Source organism: Coregonus clupeaformis, chromosome 3 (assembly GCF_020615455.1).
Source record: "Coregonus clupeaformis isolate EN_2021a chromosome 3, ASM2061545v1, whole genome shotgun sequence".
Lineage (NCBI taxonomy): Eukaryota > Metazoa > Chordata > Actinopteri > Salmoniformes > Salmonidae > Coregonus > Coregonus clupeaformis.
The window spans coordinates 2,057,076-2,078,405 of NC_059194.1; the positions used below are offsets into that span (position 1 = coordinate 2,057,076).

Consider the following 21,330-nt stretch of genomic DNA (forward strand, 5'->3'; position numbering starts at 1 on the left):
GAGTGTGTAGTGACTCTGAGTTGTTAAACTTGCTTCATGTCGCTTTGAACGTGTCGTCGTATTCGGCCATGCACCCATCGCAACCAATTCAGTGTCTCATTGAGTTACAGACGGAGAATACATTGAAAAAAATGATTGGCCCAAATTAATAGGCCTATTGCCGTCTAAAGAACCTCATTATGTTTTATGTTTTCGTCAAAAAGTGTATTTATAATCTAGGCTAATTGTTAATAACCCTATTATAGCCTATAATTTAGGATAGGACAAATAATAAAGGCTGTCTGCAGACTGGCGTTTCTTATGGATAATATAATAACACAAGATAAAGGTTTATAACCTAGGCTTTCTGTACTTTTTTTTATTTAAAAAAAAGTTTTTATTAATTTCACAAACATATGCTGATGTGTAGCTTGGACTGTTCAACTGCAGCTCGCAAAAACTGCTGTTCTTCAAATGTGTAGACCAAATAACAAATACCAAATCGTCGTGTATCACAATTTACTTTTCAAGTTGTCATTTAACCGATATGTGTTTGACGTTTGACGCGATGACATGTCGACAATTATAGATGTTGAAAATAGGTTATTAAATTAACGCTTAGACATTCTCGCACATAATATATATATATATATATATCAGTATTATTGTACAAATAATGTTATGTCGATGTTTTTATTTTCCAAAGTAATCTGACCACACACAGAAAGTACAAAAACGTTCACTCTCGGGGCATAGGTTAAAATAAAATCAAAGTGTATGCCTACTTATAGTGCATTATTTCTAACATCTATTTAAAACAAATAAAAATATATATTTCACTACGGAAGTGCTACATAACATGATATCACAGGAATGGTAATGGTTGCTGAAATAAATGTAGTATTGAGGTACATTTGTTTTTCATGTCATTCTTGTGGACAAGTTGTAATGTGCCTGCACTGTACATTCTACATGGTCTCAATAGAATTTATCAAATATTTGTCAAAAGCAAAAACAAACTTGCAATGAATTTAAAGAGTAAAAAACTAGACAAAAACAGCATTTTTTAAATCCAGAGGAAACAAAACAAGGACAGAAGATGTGTAGAGTACCTTTTTTAGATTTACATAAATACTTACAATTAACATTGTCCAAATTATTCCAATGTGCTACTCAAAAACATATTTCAGGAGTAACAAATCTGTATGATTTATTGTCTGTAGTGGCCTACCTTTCAGTGGGACTGGTCTAAAGACTATAATTAAGACAAACAAAATCCTAAACAGAATCAGCAGGTTCTAGAAGGTTCCTCTATAGCTATCATACCAATGGCTTATTTTTTTTTTACCACAAACATATTGTGCATATTTAGCATTGTACAGTTACACATCAACAAACTGAAAACGCTAAAACAGTGATGATGTTTTGTTAAATATGAGTGTGAGGAAGGACAATGTCAAGTTCAGGTAGACAATAGAGTTACAAACTGTATTGAAAGATTCCTCCCAGTCAAACAGTCTCTCTTCAGTAGTTTGTGTCGCTACGGAAAGCAACATGGACCAAATGCAGATGTCCACCACGTTTACAGCAGTCAGAGCTGTGTAATAACATGATAAACTTGGCCTTCTTCTGTCCAACATAAAGCAGTGATCGTTTTCATTGTAATTGTTCATCTGTTTTTTTTTTTTTTAAATCAACAACAGGTTGTGTCAAAGGTCAAACCATGTGTTCAGAGGAGCACACAGACTGCCGATATTCAGACACAAGTCAGTCAGCAATCAGTCAGGCTGCGTTCATGATGAATGATTTACGATGGTTTTAATCAAGGTGATAACGACGTAACGTCAGTCCTCTGAGATGACGTCGATGTCCTCGGGGCCACTGCCCTGCTGAGTAGCCACCCTCCAGCGGCTGATGTGCTGGCTTCCTTTCCTCTTCTGCTGAGCCTCCGGTGACTCTTCCTCCAGCTTCTGTCTCTTGTGCTTCGTCCTCCTGTTCTGGAACCAAACCTTTACCTGGGAGAGAGTAAGGAGAGACGTCGTTTAGTACTGGAAGAAACATTGGCAAAAAATATATATATGTGCTTGCTGTAAAAACTACTACTACTCGTTCTTCCACTTCCATGAAAAAACTTTGAGACAGCTGAAGCAAGCACACACATTTTCTTCAGTAAATGTACCTTTACTAGTTATAGAAGTGTCTGCATGTATGATTTTTAAGCAAAGCTTTTTCCAAAGTGTAATAGCAATAATGCCAACACAATATTTCACATGGTGTAAAACTGTTATTGCTTCCATATTTCTTCTATAGTACTGCCAAACATTGCCTTGCCTAAGGCTTCCAGGTCGCAGTTGTAAATGAGAACTTGTTCTCAACTGGCTTACCTGGTTAAATAAAGGTGAAATAAAATAAAAATAAAAAATTCACATACTTTCGTTCTTTACAGCTGTTTGCAAATAGCAACATATTTCTATATCATTTTTTCAGGCATTGTCTGGTTGGCATTTTTACATCACATTTACAAGCTTGATTAAATTATTGGTCTAATTCCTTTGAAATTAAAAGTTCAGCACATCGCAATACTGTATTCCCAATGTATGATATGTTGCATGAGATGATTGTAAAAAGCCTAAATTGCTGTTGATCAGCAGCGTGTTTCTGATGTTTATTAGGGAAATGAAGTCATAAATAATAATAGTGAAATTAACTACATCATTTATTGGCATCACCTTGCCCATCCCGATAGCTACTGTAGGACAAAACTTGTGGTTGAGAAACCTGATTTTGCTATATGTTGGTTGAGGGGGGTGTTGTGGAGTTCTGACTTACGAGTCTACTCATATCCCCTGTTTCAGTGCTCTGGAATGCGGCCATGCCTTAAAGGCTCTGCATGGTAAATCCGACTTCTGCAGTGGCCCTACAGCATTTCCTGTGATACGACCTCTAAAGTCAGGGCATGTATACGTCCTGCGCTTCGCTGAGCACAGCTGTTGTGAAGGAAGTTGTCAAGGAAGTGAGTTTGTGTTCATACTGGACCTCCCGCGCCCACCGACCGTCAACCAATCATGTTAATGCAGAGCTATACGGAGCCCTCCGAGGAGCACGACGATGTGGTACGGAGCTCGATTTGGCCTCCAGAGGCTCCACATTTACGGATCAAGCACAAATTGGCTTTTAGGCCCTAGGGGTTTAGGGTGCGTTCAAGATCGCTGAGTCCCCCTCACACTCACCTGTGTCTCTGTGAGGCAGAGGCCGCTGGCGAGCTGCTTCCGCTCTGCTCCCACCACATAGTGGTTCTTCTCAAAGGCCCTCTCCAGCCTGAGGAGCTGTGAGGGGGAGAAGGCTGTCCGGATGCGCTTCGGCTTGCGAGAGAAAGGCCCATGAAGGAGCAGGTTCTCTGGGCTGCTGTCCTCACCTAGAGCGAGGAGAGGACGGAGAGGAAGTAGAGGGTTAGACTGACAGGAACGACACCATAGCAGCTCCTGTTGTATGTGTAAAGAGTCGGCGTAAAGAGAGAAACTATAGTATACTAACTGCTGCACAACTAAGCAAACTGATACCAATGGTTTTTACTGAGTCTTTTTGTTTGTCGGCTATGTTGTTGTTTGTGATTAATAGCTGGTCCAATTACACCTCAAAAAGAGGACAAAGAACTGAATAAGGAGAACATCAGTGTTGAAACGTATGGCATGCTGCTCTCTAGGTCAGTATTAGCCATATCAATGTGCCCGATGGGCTTCTTCGCTTGACTCATCATTCGTGACACTTTCCCATAACGTGTGTAATTGATTAATGTACAGGTAAAAGCTAGTAATGTTAGGTTGTGGTGATGTTATCCCTCCGTTTCACAATGCTACCACACCACACCTCATTCCACATGCTTGTTCTAGAATGTAGACTCATTTATCGTTATGGAGATGATATACTGTATGCATTACACATCACGTTTGAATGTCATCACAGTTAGGAAATAGTAGTGTTGAATGTCATCACAGTTAGGAAATAGTAGTGTTGAATGTCATCACACAGTTAGGAAATAGTAGTGTTGAATGTCATCACAGTTAGGAAATAGTAGTGTTGAATGTCATCACAGTTAGGAAATAATAGTGTTGAATGTCATCACAGTTAGGAAATAGTTGTGTTGAATGTCATCACAGTTAGGAAATAGTTGTGTTGAATGTCATCACAGTTAGGAGATAATAGTGTTGAATGTCATCGCAGTTAGGAAATAGTAGTGTTGAATGTCATCACAGTTAGGAAATAGTTGTGTTGAATGTCATCACAGTTAGGAAATAGTAGTGTTGAATATCATCACAGTTAGGAAATAGTTGTGTTGAATGTCATCACAGTTAGGAAATAGTAGTGTTGAATGTCATCACAGTTAGGAAATAGTAGTGTTGAATGTCATCACAGTTAGGAAATAGTTGTGTTGAATGTCATCACAGTTAGGAAATAGTTGTGATGAATGTCATCACAGTTAGGAAATAGTAGTGTTGAATGTCATCACAGTTAGGAAATAGTAGTGTTGAATGTCATCACAGTTAGGAAATAGTAGTGTTGAATGTCATCACAGTTAGGAAATAGTAGTGTTGAATGTCATCACAGTTAGGAAATAGTAGTGTTGAATGTCATCACAGTTAGGAAATAGTTGTGTTGAATGTCATCACAGTTAGGAAATAGTTGTGTTGAATGTCATCACACAGTTATGAAATAGTTGTGTTGAATGTCATCACAGTTATGAAATAGTAGAGTTGAATGTCATCACAGTTAGGAAATAGTAGTGTTGAATGTCATCACAGTTAGGAAATAGTAGTGTTGAATGTCATCACAGTTAGGAAATAGTAGTGTTGAATGTCATCACAGTTAGGAAATAGTAGTGTTGAATGTCATCACAGTTAGGAAATAGTAGTGTTGAATGTCATCACAGTTAGGAAATAGTAGTGTTGAATGTCATCACAGTTAGGAAATAGTAGTGTTGAATGTCATCACAGTTAGGAAATAGTTGTGTTGAATGTCATCACACAGTTAGGAAATAGTAGTGTTGAATGTCATCACACAGTTAAGAAATAGTAGTGTTGAATGTCATCACAGTTATGAAATAGTAGTGTTGAATGTCATCACAGTTAGGAAATAGTTGTGTTGAATGTCATCACAGTTAGGAAATAGTTGTGTTGAATGTCATCACACAGTTATGAAATAGTTGTGTTGAATATCATCACAGTTAGGAAATAGTTGTGTTGAATGTAATCACAATTAGGAAATAGTAGTGTTGAATGTCATCACAGTTAGGAAATAGTTGTGTTGAATGTCATCACAGTTATGAAATAGTAGAGTTGAATGTCATCACAGTTAGGAAATAGTAGTGTTGCATGTCATCACAGTTAGGAAATAGTAGTGTTGCATAATTGACAGTGACATGTTGGTTCAGCCACCATGGATGACATCCATCTCCAGCACAATCTGAACTGGTGACAGATAAAGGGACTGGGACTTTCAACAAGAGATTTAGTTGTAGGCAGAACGCACTGCAGTAGGATTATATTGCATTGACAGGCACGGGTCAGGCCCGTACTCTACACAGACCAGACCGGTGCGGCACAACCAATCAGAGCTGCAGTAGGCCTATATGTCAATAGACCATTGCCATATATGGATCTGTGCCATTCACTTTGAACTGGACAGTGTTGCATGTAACCACGTGTGCACGTTTGTTCATATCCTTTCTATTTAGTGAGTTAATAGCCCAGTTATAGATCATTTGTAGTCAGCAATGGGGGAGTGATTGCTTCCTACAAGAGCACAAAACCTGTACATTTCTAGACATCTGTGAAAAGCCAGTCAGGTAAAGAGCAATATTTTTTTGTCTTAAAGGGGCAATGTTCTATTTTGAGACATGCTTGAATAAGCTATGTAGCCAACAGGCAGAGGGTAGCATATAATTGGTCTGATTCTCTGTAATAATGGTATGGGAATAATAATGATTTTTATTTTGTTAAATGGTTTCTTGCAGCAACACCACAACAAACATTTTCAGTCACCTCCTTGTCTGAAGGACTAGTGGATAAACAGGTTAATGTTGTTTCTTTTTTTTAACTCATGGAATGTAGATCTATATTGACCACACATTTTATCCATTGTTGTTGATGGTAGGCCACTCTGGTAGGCCACTCTGGTAGGCCTACATTATGATCAAATAGCCACAGTAGCCTACTATTTGAAACTGCAACTTTAAGCGGGTACAGCCTCAGTGTTCACAGTAAACACGCGCTGGAAGTTGCACAAGAGTTTTCACAAAGTTCAAGTTTGCGCTCAGCAGACCTGAAATTTGCTCAGTGCCTACATTTTTTGGAGAGAACATTGGTCGTGACCCAAAGAGAACACACAGAGGGCCCGTATAAGTATATGTTTATTGTGAAGCATATATTCAGATCAAAGTGTTTCAAAATAAGATACTTTAATTAGGACATTGACTAGTTGCGCAAAACGTAACAAAGACATTAATCACATGTATTACTTTTTAACAGTACTGTTAAAGCAAGTTATTCCATAAATCTTTGTGTACACTTCTCTTAGGCTAGACTCAATAAAAACCTCTAGAACTATACTGAACAAAAATATAAACGTAATATGTAAAGTGTTGGTCCCATGTTTCATGAGATGAAATTAAATATCCCAGAAAAATTTTCCATACGCACAAAAAGCTAATTTGTCTCAAATGTTGTGCACAAATTTGTTTACATCCCTGTTAGTGAGCATTTCTCCTTTGCCAAGATAATCCATCCACCTGACAGGTGTGGCGTATCAAGAAGCTGATTAAACAGCATGATCATTACATAGGTGCACCTTGTGCTGGTGACACTAAAAGGCCACATAACACAATTCCACAGATGTCTCAAGTTTTGAGGGAGCATGCAAATGGCATGCTGACTACAGGAATGGCCATCAGAGCTGTACCCAGATAACTGAATGTTCATTTCTCTGCCATAAGCCGCTTCCATCGTCGTTTTAGAGAATTTGGAAGTACGTCCAACCGGCTTCACATCCGCAGACCACGTGTAACCACGCCAGCCCAGGACCTCCACATCTAGCTTCTTCACCTGCGGGATCGTCTGAGACCAGCCACCCGGAGGGCTGATGAAACTGTGTGTTTGCTCAACCGAATACTTTCTGCACAAACTGTCAGAAACCATCTTCATGCTTGTCGTCCTCACCAGGGTCTTGATCTGACTGCAGTTCGGTGTTGTAACCGACTTCAGTGGGCAAATACTCACCTTCGATGGCCGCTGGCACGCTGGAGAAGTGTGCTCTGTACAGATGAATCCCGGTTTCAACTGTACCGGGCAGATAGCAGACAGTGTGTATGGTGTCATGTGGGCGAGCGGTTTGCTGATGTCAACGTTGTGAACAGAGTGCCCCATGGTGGTGGTGGGGTTATGGTATGGGCAGGCATAAGCTACGGACAACGCACACAATTGCATTTTATTGATGGCAATTTGAATGCACAGAGATACCATGACGAGATCCTGAGGCCCATTGTCCTGCCATTTATCCGCCTCCATCACCTCATGTTTCAGCTTGATAATGCACAACCTCCATGTCGCAAGGATCTGCACACAATTCCTGGAAGCTGAAAATGTCCCAGTTCTTCCATGGCCTGCATACTCACCAGACATGTCACCCATTGAGCATGTTTGGGATGCTCTGGATCGACGTGTATGACAGCATGTTCCAGTTCCCGCCAATATTCAACAACTTAGCACAGCCATTGAAGTGGGACAACATTCCACAGGCCACAATCAACAGCTTGATCAACTCTATGTGAAGGAGATGTGTTGCGCTGCATGAGGCAAATGGTGGTCACACCAGATACTTTTTTAAGGTATCTGTGACCAACAGATGCATATCTGTATTCCCAGTCATGTGAAATCCATAGATTAGGGCCTAATTTATTTATTTCAATTGACTGATTTCCTCATATGAACTGTAACTCAGTAAAATCTTTGAAATTGTTGCATGTTGCATTTATATTTTTGTTCAGTGTATATCGTCTAGTTTCAATACTGATTCCCATTTCAATCAGAAGCTATGGGGTATCCTACCACTGTGGATGGCAGGTTCATTCAGAAGCTATGGGGTATCCTACCACTGTGGATGGCAGGTTCATTCAGAAGCTATGGGGTATCCTACCACTGTGGATGGCAGGTTCATTCAGAAGCTATGGGGTATCCTACCACTGTGGATGGCAGGTTCATTCAGAAGCTATGGGATATCCTACCACTGTGGATGGCAGGTTCATTCAGAAGCTATGGGGTATCCTACCACTATGGATGGCAGGTTCATTCAGAACTATAGGGTTATATTACCACTGTAGATGGCAGGTTCATTCAGAACTTGAGGGTTACAGTTGAAGTCAGAAGTTTACATACACCTTAGCCAAATACATTTAAACTCAGTTTTTCACAATTCCTGACATTTAATCCTAGTAAAAATTCCCTTTCTTATTTCAGTTAGGATCACCACTTTATTTTAAGAATGTGAAATGTCAGAATAATAGTAGAGAAAATGATTTATTTCAGCTTTTATTTCCTTCGTCACATTCCCAGTGGGTCAGAAGTTTACATATACTCAATTAGTATTTGGTAGCATTGTCTTTAAATTGTTTCACAATTTAAATTGTTAAATTGTTAAATTAACTTGGGTAAAACATTTCGGGTAGCCTTCCACAAGCTTCCCACAATAAGTTGGGTGAATTTTGGCCCATTCCTCCTGACAGAGCTGGTGTAACTGAGTCAGGTTTGTAGGCCTCCTTGCTCGCACACGCTTTTTCAGTTCTGCCCACACATTTTCTATAGGATTGAGGTCTCCAATACCTTGACTTTGTTGTCCTTAAGCCATTTTGCCACAACTTTGGCAGTATGCTTGGGGTCATTGTCCATTTGGAAGACCCATTTGCGACCAAGCTTTAACTACTGATGTCTTAATTCAATATATCCACATAATTTTCCTTCCTCATGATGCCATCTATTTTGTGAAGTGCACCAGTCCCTCCTGCAGCAAAGCACCCCCACAGCATGATGCTTCCACCCCGTGCTTCACGGTTGGGATGGTGTTCTTCTGCTTGCAAGCCTCCCACTTTTTTCTCCAAACATAACGATGGTCATTATGGCCAAACAGTTATATTTTTGTTTCATCAGACCAGAGGACATTTCTCCAAAAAGTACGATCTCTGTCCCCATGTGCAGTTGCAAACCGTAGTCTGGCTTTTTTATGGCAGTTTTGGAGCAGTGGCTTCTTCCTTGCTGAGCGGCCTTTCAGGTTATGTCGATATAGGACTCGTTTTACTGTGGATATAGATACTTTTGTACCTGTTTCCTCCAGCATCTTCACAAGGTCCTTTGCTGTTGTTCTGGGATTTATTTGCACTTTTTGCACCAAAGTACGTTCATCTCTAGGAGACAGAACGCGTCTCCTTCCTGAGCGATATGACGGCTGCGTGGTCCCATGGTGTTTATAATTGTGTACTATTGTTTGTACAGATGAACGTGGTACCTTCAGGCATTTGGAAATAGCTCCCAAGGATGAACCAGACTTGTAGAGGTCTACAATTATTTTTCTGAGGTCTTGGCTGATTTCTTTTGATTTCCACATGATGTCAAGCAAAGAAGCACTGAGTTTGAAGGTAGGCCTTGAAATACATCCACAGGTACACCTCCAATTGACTCAAATTATGTCAATTAGCCTATCAGAAGCTTCTAAAGCCATGACATCATTTTCTGGAATTTTCCAAGCTGTTTAAAGGCACAGTCATCATAGTGTATGTAAACTTCTGACCCACTGGAATCATGATACAGTGAATTATAAGTGAAATAATCTGTCTGTAAACAATTGTTGGAAAAATTACTTGTGTCATGCACAAAGTAGATGTCCTAACCGACTTGCCAAAACTATAGTTTGTTAACAAGAAATGTGTGGAGTGGTTGACAAACGAGTTTTACTGACTCCAACCTAAGTGTATGTAAACTTCCGACTTCAACTGTATATTACCACTGTAGATGGTAGGTTCATTCAGAACTAGATGGTTATATTACCACTGTAGATGGTAGGTTCAGTGACTTCTCCTCTATATTGTGACATTAAGCTCATTTGTGTAGGGCCTTAAGTGTATTCAACGCTGAGCATGAAACCTAAGCGTTTAGTAACGCCTTGTATGAAATCATACGTAAATATCTTGGGCTGGAAAAATGCAAAAAAATGATTGATGTGAAGACAAAGTGTTGTGCAATTAACCAAATTGAATCATATGCACATGCCTGATTTCATTCAACACAGGGCAATAGTAAAATGTCCTTGTTTTTCAGTTTCATTGTGTACGTGACTTTGTTCTCGCCACAGGCCCAACATCTGCACTCCCGGGATTAGGGTTCGTTTATTAAAATGACACATACAAAAAACTAAAAATTTTACATAAGCAAATCCATTAATAAATGATTTGACCACCGCATGAAAAGGTTGTGCCTGGCTTGAAAAGAACCTTGCAGCACAAATATAACCTCAAACACGTGTACGCAAAAGTCGGTTACAGCTCGGCAGTTGAGGGACAGTGTGTGGGATGCACCGAAGCTGTGAGCAATGATGCGTCTGTCAAACCAAATGAATGGCACTACATTACATCGGCGACAGTAGGGCTACAGTGTCCAGCCATATTCATTCACATGCAAAACATGGACCGAAGATGGAGCATCTCTGAAAGGAGATGGATACAGAGAAGCCATCAAACTTGACCATGACCTTGGATTAGCAAATACTGAAGCTATGGTACACCAGCTGTAAAGGTGTACTGAACATAAGACTAATGTACTATGGAAATACCTTGTTGTGATACTGCTATTATGAAGCATTATGTCTACACTATTTTAGAGATAATGTCATGCTAATATAAACATAGTTAGAAACTGACCTGATACTCTCTGCTACAGACCAACAGTTAAATTAGTTAAATGAAAGCACTGTCTGTGGAAACAACTATGTATTTCTTCTCTATCATAACAAATCATATGTGCTTATGGTCAACTCTTAATATCTTCTTTGGCAGGCCTGGAATAACCCGCTGCACTAGTCATTCCGCTACCCAAGAGTGGTAAAGAGGCCATTACTGGTTCTAACAGCAGACCTATCTGCTTGCTGCTAGCTCTTAGCAAACTGTTGGAAAAAATTGTGTTTGACCAAATACAATGCTATTTCTCTGTAAGCAAATTAACAACAGACTTTCAGCATGCTTATAGAGAAGGGCACTCAACATGTACTGCACTGACACAAATGACTGATGATTGGTTGAAAGAAATTGATAATAAGAAGATTGTGGGATCTGTACTGTTAGATTTGAGTGCAGCCTTTGATTTTTTTTTACCTTAACCTGTTGTTGAGAAAACATGTGTTATGGCTTTTCAACCTCTGTCATACTGTGGATTCAGAGCTATCTATATAATAGAACTCAGAGGGTTAAATTAAAACTTCTCTAATGTCAAACATGTAAAGTGTGGTGTACCGCAGGGCAGCTCTCTAGGCCCTCTGCTCTTTTCTATGTGTGTCCATGTATGCTGATGATTCAACCATATACGCATCAGCAACCACAGCTAATGAAGTCACTGAAACCTTTAACAAAGAGTTGCAGTCAGTTTTAGAATGGGTGGCCAGTGATAAACTGATCCTGAACATCTCTAAAACAAAGAGCACTGTATTTGGTACAAATCATTCCCTAAGTTCTGGACCTCAGCTGAATCTGGTAATGAATGGTGTGGCTGTTGAACAAGTTGAGGAGACTAAATTACTTGGTGTTTCCTTATATTGTAAACTGTCATGGTCAAAACATATAGATTCATTGGTTGTAAAGATGGGGAAAGGTCTGTACGTAATAAAGAGATGCTCTGCTTTTTTGACACCGCACTCCACAAAGCAAGTCCTGCAGGCTCTAGTTTTATCTTGATTATTGTCCAGTCATATGGTCCAGAGCTGCAGAGAAAGACCTAGTTAAGCTGCAGCTGATCCAGAACAGAGCCCCACGTCTTGCTCTTCATTGTAATCAGAGGGCTAATATTAATCCTATGCATGCCAGTCTCTCTTGGCTAAGAGTTGAGGAAAGACTGACTGCGTCACTTCTTGTTTTTATAAGAAACATTAACGGGTTGGAAATTCCAAATTGTTTGCATAGTCAATTTACACACAGCACTGACACACACGCTTACCCCACCAGACATGCCACCAGGGATGTTTTCACAGTCCCCAGGTCCAGAACAAATTCAAGGAAACGTACAGTATTATACAGAGCCATGAGTGCATGGAACTCCCTTCCATCTTATATAGCGCAAGTGAACAGCAAACCTGGTTTCAAAAACCAAATAAAGCAACACCTCACGGCACAACGCCTCTCCCCCATGTGACCTACTTGTTGTGTGTATGTACTGACATGTATGTGTAACTGATATATGCTCACACACACACACTACATGTTCATGTTTTTAAATGTATGTCAATTGTAAAGTATTTTGTCTGTAATGTCTTTTTCATTATGTGTCAGACCCCAGTAAGACTAGCTGTCGCCACTGGCATCGACTAATGGGGATCCTAATAAATCGAATAAAAAAATATTATTTCTTATTAGCACCTGCTAATTGTAGCTAATAGTAGGTTTCCTCAGCTTGTACTGGTGGCTTTTTACAAGACAAAAAACAAGTCACTACACCTTCTACTCAAAACAATGCTACAACAATGTTTTTCCCCATGCACAGATTAATATACACTGGGCGTACAAAACATTAAGATCACCGTCCTATTGAGTTGTACCCCTCCCATTTTGTCCTCAGAACAGCATCAATTCCTCAGGGCATGGACTCTACAAGGTGTCGAAAGCGTTCCACAGGGATGCTGGCCCATGTTGACTCCAATGCTTCCCACAGTAGTGTCAAGTTGGCTGGATGTCCTTTGGGTGGTGGACCATTCTTGATACACACAGGAAACTGTTGAGCGTGAAATACCCATCAGCGTTGCAGTTCTTTACACAAAACAGTGCGCCAGGCACCTACTACCACCTACTACCTACTACCATTACAGCCCTTAACCTGTTGGTTAAGGGCTGTAAGTAAGCATTTCACTGTAATGTCTGCACCTGTTGTATTCGGGGCACGTGACCAATAAAATTTGATTTGATTTGATTTGACCATACCCTGTTCAAAGGTACTTACAGCGCCTTGCAAAAGTATTCATCCCCCTTAGGCGTTTTTCCTATTTTGTTGCATTACAACCTGTAATTTAAATGGCAGAAAACATAGTGCACTACTTTCTCTTGTACACTAAAGGACCCGGGGAAGAGGAGAAAATAGGAATGTGCCTATTTAATGGCTAAAACAAAATGTGTAGCTCAAGACATGTTTAATTTTTTAGAAGTAGCTCTTATGCTAGAAAAGGTTGGAGACCCCTGCTCTATGTCATGGAAAGAGCAGTTCAGAAAGTATTCATACCCCTTGACTTATTCCACATTTTGTTGTGTTACACCCTGAATTCAAAATGGATATATAGATTTTTTTTCTCTCACCCATCTACATACAACACCCCATAATGACAAAGTCAAAACATGTTCTTAGACATTTTTGCAAATATATTGAAAATGAAATACAGAAATATCTCATTTACGTAAGTATTCACACCCCTGAGTCAATACATGTCAGAATCACCTTTGGCAGCGATTACAGCTGTGAGTCTTTCTGGGTAAGTCTATAAGAGCTTTGCACACCTGGATTGTACAATAATTATTTGCATATTATTCTTTTTTTTTTTTTTATTCTTTTAAAAATTCTTCAAGCTCTGTCAGGTTGGTTGTTGATCATTGCTAGACAGCCATTTTCAAGTCTTGACATAGATTTTTTCAAGATGATTTAAGTCAACACTGTAACTAGGCCACTCAGGGACAGTCTATGTCATCATTGTTAAGCAACTGCAGTATATATTTGGCCTTGTGTTTTAAGGTTATTGTCCTGCTGAAAGGTGCATTTGTCTCCCAGTGTCTGTTGGAAAGCAGACTGAACCAGGTTTTCCTCTAGGATTTTGCCTATGCTTAGCTCCATGATTAGCTCCAAACTCCCTTGTCCTTGCCGATGACAAGCATACCCATAACATGATGCAACCACCACCATGCTTGAAAATATGAAGAGTGGTACTCAGTGATGTGTTGTGTTGGATTTGCCCCATACATAACGCTTTGTATTCAGGACATTTCTTAGCCACATTTTTACTTTAGTGCCTTATTGCAAACTGGATGCATGTTTTGGAATATTTTTACTATGTACAGGCTTCATTCTTTTCACTCTGTCATTTAGGTTAGTATTGTGGAGTAACTACAATGTTGTTGATCCATCCTCAGTTTTCTCCTATCACAGCCATTAAACTCTGTAACTGTTTTAAAGTCAACATTGGCCTCATGGATGCCCGTATCTTTGTAGTGACTGGGTGTACTGATACACCATCCAAAGTGTAATTAATAACTTCACCATGCTCAAAGGGATATTCAATGTCACCTTATTTTTATTTGTTTTAATCTACCAACAGGTGCCCTTCTTTGCGAGGCATTGAAAAAACCTCCCTGGTCTTTGTGATTGATTCTGTTTTTGAAATGTACTGCTCGGCCGAGGGACCTTACAGATAATTGTATGTGTTGGGTACAGCAATGAGGTAGTCATTCAAAAATCATGTTAAACACTATTACTGCACACAGAGTGAGTCCACGCCACTTATGTGACTTGTTAAGCAAATGTTTACTGTGTCACAAAATCTCAATTTCATCCATTTAAAATTCAGACTGTAACACAACAGAATGTGGAAAAAGTCAAAGGGTGTGAATACTTTCTGAAAGCACTGTAGCACCACTTACTGCCACAGTAAATAGGCTATAGCACTAACAATGTAATGGATAACTGTATATTGGTGTCTGCTCCAAATACGGTACGCTCTTCAGCACTTCAGCTGTGTTAGCTAACTAAAGAATGCATATTTTCTGTCACGGGACTGTCATTGACAGCCATCTACAGCTGGCGCGCTGAAAACGCTTTAGAAATCAGAGGACAAACAACAGAGACACCTCTGAAGAGAGAGAATGTGAGGAGCACAGCTCTGGTAGAACAGAAGAATGTCAATAGAGATCCACTACAGCTGCAGGTGATGAAAGCTTTAGTCTTAATGCGTCTCAAGGGGCACTGAACACCAACAAGCCACACTGTCACCGAAGTCATAGGATTTCCTGGTTTTAGGATCCATGCTCTAAAATAAAATAAAATAACTAAATAGTATCTCCATTTTGTGGTATATTTTCTAAATCTCAGCATCAGGCTGAATGAAATAAATTGTAATAATGTAATATATATCTCACGTTAAAGTCTTAATTTTTAACAGCAGTAACTATTGTCGTTTTCACCTAATATAGTGATTTATTGATAAAGGAAAGAAACAATATGATTTTCCTTGAGAATGTGCCCTCCTATCACACACTGGTGAGCACCATGCTAGTTCTGGCTGGTGGGTTAGCCCGTCGGAGAGACAGTCAGACTGGCATCATCTGTTGTATGGCGTTAGTGGTGTCACCTCCACTCACATCCCACCGGAGAAGACTGAGACCGGGGAGGAACTCACCAGGCTGGACCCTAATGCTGGTTCTGCTCAGTCCTCCGCTCGGTAAGTGTGCTGATCCAGGATCAGTTTATCAGCCTTATAGATCATAATAAATATAATTGATATGGACAGGGGGGACCTGATCCTAAAATCATCAGTGCAACTCTGAGACTCTTTGTGAATACTAACCCTAAACTGTAATGGTGGCTCAGCCCCAGCCACAGAGGGAATAACCTCCAGGGGGATGAGCCTTCAACACTCTGGCCTGTACTCAGCGGGTGGCGGGAACATGGGGGGAACATGCCTCCAACACGACTACCAGGGAGCAGATGGCAGCGCCAGCCAGAGAGCTGTGTTCATCACCAGTAACACCAGTCCCCTGGCACCCAACAAGACTGGTCTTGTCAGCAGTCAGCTACACACTGGGTGGTGGTGGTGGGGGGGGGCCAATCTCTCATTCTAACCCTGGATGGATGAATATGGAGGGAGTCGGATGGCGGTAAATAAGGGATGGTCTATTTCCATTTCTCACTAAATGGACTATAAAGTATACATGTAGAGAGATAATTATTGAATATGAAAAGGAAACTATAAATTCCAGCATAAACTATTCTTTACATGCAAAATTATAATCTATTAGGATTTTACATGCAAGTAATGATAATGTTTTATCCTCCTCATGCAGTCCGTCTTTATCTGAGTGATTGATTGATTGATTATAAACCAAAGACTAAAACAACTAAAAGAATAGGAGCATTCTATGAACTATCCAATATGTTTGGAATAGAATGTTTACAATGCCCTGTTATCCTATTAGTTAACCTCCGGCACGTATCTCCTGACATTCAACACCTCCTAATGAATAAAAACGTGTCAAAGCAAACCTCCAGACCATCAGACCATGGGGAGATGAGATGGGTGAATGAACTATCTGCCCTCCTTCCTGATGATAACAATCCCATAACAATCCCATACACACTGAAATGCACTCCAAAGGTTACACACTGAAATGCACCCCAAAGGTTACACACTGAAATGCACCCAAAAGGTTACACACTGAAATGCACCCCAAAGGTTACACACTGAAATGCACCCCAAAGGCTACACACTGAAATGCACCCAAAAGGTTACACACTGAAATGCACCCCAATATAAAGAGCTGCTCACATGTGTAGGACGTAAAATCCTGTTTATATTGTGCTCCTCTCTCTCTCTCTCTCTCTCTCTCTCTCTCTCTCTCTCTCTCTCTCTCTCTCTCTCTCTCTCTCTCTCTCTCTCTCTCTCTCTCTCTCTCTCTCTCTCTCTCTTTCTCTCTCTCTCTCTCTCTCTCTCTCTTTCTCTCTCTCTCCTCTCTTTCTTTCTCTCTCTCTCTCTCTCCTCTCTTTCTCTCTCCTCTTTCTCTCTCCTATCTTTCTCTCTCCTCCCTTTCTCTCTCATCTCTCTCTCTCTCCTCTCTTTCTCTCTCCTCTCTTTCTCTCTCCTCTCTTTCTCTCTCCTCTCTTTCTCTCTCTCTCTCTCTCTCTCTCTCCTCTCTTTCTCTCTCCTCTCTTTCTCTCTCCTCTCTTTCTCTCTCCTCTCTTTCTTTCTCTCTCTCTCTCTTTCTCCTCTCTTTCTCTCTCCTCTCTTTCTCTCTCCTCTCTTTCTTTCTCTCTCTCTCTCTCTTCTCTCTCTCTCCTCTCTTTCTCTCTCCTATCTTTCTCTCTCCTCTCTTTCTCCCTCCTCTCTTTCTTTCTCTCTCTCTCTCTCTCCTCTCTTTCTCTTTCTCTCTCCTCTCTTTCTCCCTCCTCTCGTTCTCTCTCTCTTTCTCTCTCCTCTCTTTCTCTCTCCTCTCTTTCTCTCTCCTCTCTTTCTTTCTCTCTCTCTCTCTCTCTCTCACTCTCTCAACCTCTCAGGAAGTGGGGGAGTATGAAAGAAAATACATCTCCCATCCATCCCTAACAGTAAGTGACAGTCATGATGGCTAATCCTCTCCTCTCAATCCTCCTGTCTGTAGTTAGCCTTGTCTAAACATTAGTTTTCATGGTTATTGGACACCATCAGTGAGTGGATCTGCTGTGTCTGTAAACAAAGACACTTTATCTGAGCTCCTGATCTGAGCAACAGTGACAACAATCTCTGACTCCCACTGATTACCTGACTGAAGTACACCCTGAAGGTTACCTGGACAGGACCATAAAGAGGAGGAGTGCTGATCTAGGATCAGGTCCAACATCTCCATTTAATCTTATTCATTAATGATCTAAAAGGCCAAAACGGATCCTAGATCTGGACTCATACTTAGCTCATTGGTCACCATAGCAACACCCACCCGTAGTATGCGCTCCAGCAGGTATAGCTCACTGGTCATCCCCAAAGCCAACACCTCCTTTGGCCGTCATTCCTTCCAGTTCTCTGCTGCCAATGACTGGAACAAACTGCAAAAATCTCTGAAGCCGGAGACTCTTATCTCCCTCACTAACTTTAAGCGTCAGTTGTCAGAGCAGCTTACCGATCACTGCACCTGTACACAGCCCATCTGAAATTAGCCCACCCAACTACCTCATCCCCATATTGTTATTTATTTTGCTCATTTGCACCCCAGTATCTCTATTTGCACATCATCTCTTGCACATCCATCATTCCAGTGTTAATACTAATTGTAATTATTTTGCACTATTTATTGCCTTACCTCCATAACTTGCTACATTTACACACACTGTATATATATTTTTCTGTTGTATTTTTGACTTTATGTTTTGTTTACCCCATATGTAACTCTGTGTTGTTGTTTTTATCGCACTGCTTTGCTTTATCTTGGCCAGGTCGCAGTTGTAAATGAGAACTTGTTCTCAACTGGCTTACCTGGTTAAATAAAGGTGAAATAAAATAAAATAAATAAAAAATACTCTGAGACACTGTGAATACGGCCCTGGGCTGGCTGATCAGAGAGTAACATACCTGACAGCACACCTGATGTGGCTAACCACTGCTGTCCACTGAGTCAACGAGATGAGCGTTGAAAGTTATTGATCTGTCTGGTTTAACAAATTGCTTTGTTTTTGAGGACCGCCCAGCATCAGTTAGTAAGGATGTTCACCATTTATTGCAAGTATCCACTGCAAATAGCTTGAGTGAGAATATTTAAGGTTTTGGTCACTGAATACTGAGATTATCCAATATTCAATTTCTCTCATGGCTTTATTTGGATGCTAAAGACTTTTATATCGGGCCCATTTTCAAATAGTTATTGTCTTATCAGAAATGTGCAGCCTTTAAATCTAAAGTTGAACCCAAAGCAAATTTGAATTAAATAATATTGTTATTATTTGTTGATTGTTGATTATAGCTGTTATTATTTGTTATAATACTATAATATTATTATAAACTAATAATATTACAATATTCCTGTCTTTTGTTACTTTTAATCCAAATAACGTTCATATTAAATTATCCAATTAAATATTAGTTAATTATATCTAAATATTTGAGAGAAAAAAATCCTTATAATCAGTGATGTAAAGTATTTAAGTAAAAATACTTTAAAGTACTTTTTACTCCATACATTTTCCCTGACACCAAAAGTACTCGTCACATTTTGAATGCTTAGCAGGACAGGAAAATGGTCAAATTCAGGCACTTATCATGAGAACATCCCTGATCATCCCTACTGCCTCTGATCTGGCGGACTCACTAAACACAAATGCTTCGTTTGTAAATTATGTCTGAGTTTTGGAGTGTGCCCCTGCCTATCCGTAAATTAAAAATAAAAAAATAAAAAATCGTGCCGTCTGGTTTGCTTAATATAAGGAATGTGAAATGATTTATACTTGTACTTTTGATACTTAAGTATATTTTAGCAATTACATTTACTTTTTATACTTAGATATATTTAAAAACAAATACTTTTAGACTTTTATTCAAGTCGTATTTTACTGGGTGACTTTCACTTTAACCTGAGTCATTTTCTGTTAAGGTATCTTTCCTTTTACTCAAGTATGACAATTTAGGTACTTTTCCCACCACTGCTTACAATTAAACTTTCTGAATGGTGCAAAACCTAAATCGAATGGGTAGGCAAATGGGAAATAAATCTTGATTATAGGCCTATTTGTTAGATAAATATTGTTCTTATTTTATATTATTTTATTTGAACAATTGCATACAGCTTACACATTTAAATTAATTTACCCTAGTGTTATTATTATTATTCAACGTATTAGACATTTGATCTCCTATCAACTTTTTGGGAACATACATTATAAGAAAGTGCAATGGCTTCGATGTGCATTTTAAATGAATAAAAATAAACAATATAGTCTATTTATTTTAATGCGTCCAATCTCTGAAAATTTACCAATAATGCATAGACCTAACTTAAGAAAGAAATTAACTATAGTTGGATGTTTAAACGTTTTCCTCTGCAAACAGATTTCAGTAGTTTTAATAATTTGCATTGATCCTGTTTTTGTTGCTTTGTTTACTACCCTTTTAGACATTATTTGTTTCCTGAATAAAATACCATACCTAGCATGTTCAGGGATCATAAGGACATTTCTTCCATCAGTGAACTATAGAGTTCTAATGCGTACGGTCATTGTAATATGTCCCCATACGTGTCTTTTTCAACCATGCAATAACAAGGATATGCCCAAATATATGATATTATTGAAAATAACTTTGGAATATTCATTAAATTAAAGTACTTGTTCGCTTACCTTGGAACCTGTGTCCGAGATATCTGTTTCGAAGAACCCACGGGTAGAAATTCAACGTGTCTCTCTGATGCGGGTTGAAGAAAGGCTGCGATGGAAGCTGGAGAGGATGCAGGGGCATACCGGAGTTCCCTGTGTGTGTACCCGGGTCAGGGAACATCATGTCTGGACTGCTGTATAAAGTCCTGCCGGAGTTCTGGAAACAACTCCCAAAAGGGCGCCGGGTGAATTGATTCCGTGAACCTCAGCGCTGTGGGTCTGATCGGTTCGTCCCCGGTAGTCGAAGAGTTCAAGTCTTTCCCAACCAGGGATTCGATGGTAAAACATTTCTTACTATGTTGGTACATGATCACAAATAGGCTATAGTTTATATATTTCTAGTAATATATTCAATAACACTGTTATAAAACAGGTGATGCAAAAGAGAAAAACTCACAACACTACTAGTAGAACAGTTCCCGGGAAATCCATAACTCGCAGTCCCTTGCCTGAAGATGCCAGTTCAGTTGTCTCCGACACTTGTCTTCAATAGGTTATCGACCGGTTTTCTCTGCTGTAACAATAATGCCAAAAATCAAGTTTCGGTTCTAGCTACCACTGCAGCGTCAGATCTATTAGTCTGTGATTCCTTTAGGTTTATTGACAGCCTGGCTCTTGTCTCAGTCTCATCACACCTGGAAACCACTTTTGGACTGTGCTGTTTTAGGAGAGAGGATCAGTAGGCTAAGCCTTTGAGAAAGAATCTGTCACTCGTCAGACTCAATACCTGCTCTCAACCCTCGGTGACAGAGGTGTGGTGGGCATGCGCAGATAGGACCGTGTAGCCTAGCGCATGACAGCCATTTTGTTAGTCTAAATGAGTGGTTTATGCTCTATTGAATTGACTTGTGACTAATAATAGCCTATCCATATGCGTTTATTTCAATGTTGCAAAGTGATATCATATTAAATCAGAAGCACCATAATATGAAGGATTTTCTTGTTAATGATTTACTAATTATAACTT

General features: G+C 39.7%; 1 pseudogene; it reads right to left on the bottom strand.

The window, feature by feature from the left end:
• Positions 1–1,651: 1,651 nt before the first annotated feature.
• On the bottom strand, positions 1,652–21,087 carry LOC121538826 (annotated as a pseudogene).
• Positions 21,088–21,330: the final 243 nt, after the last annotated feature.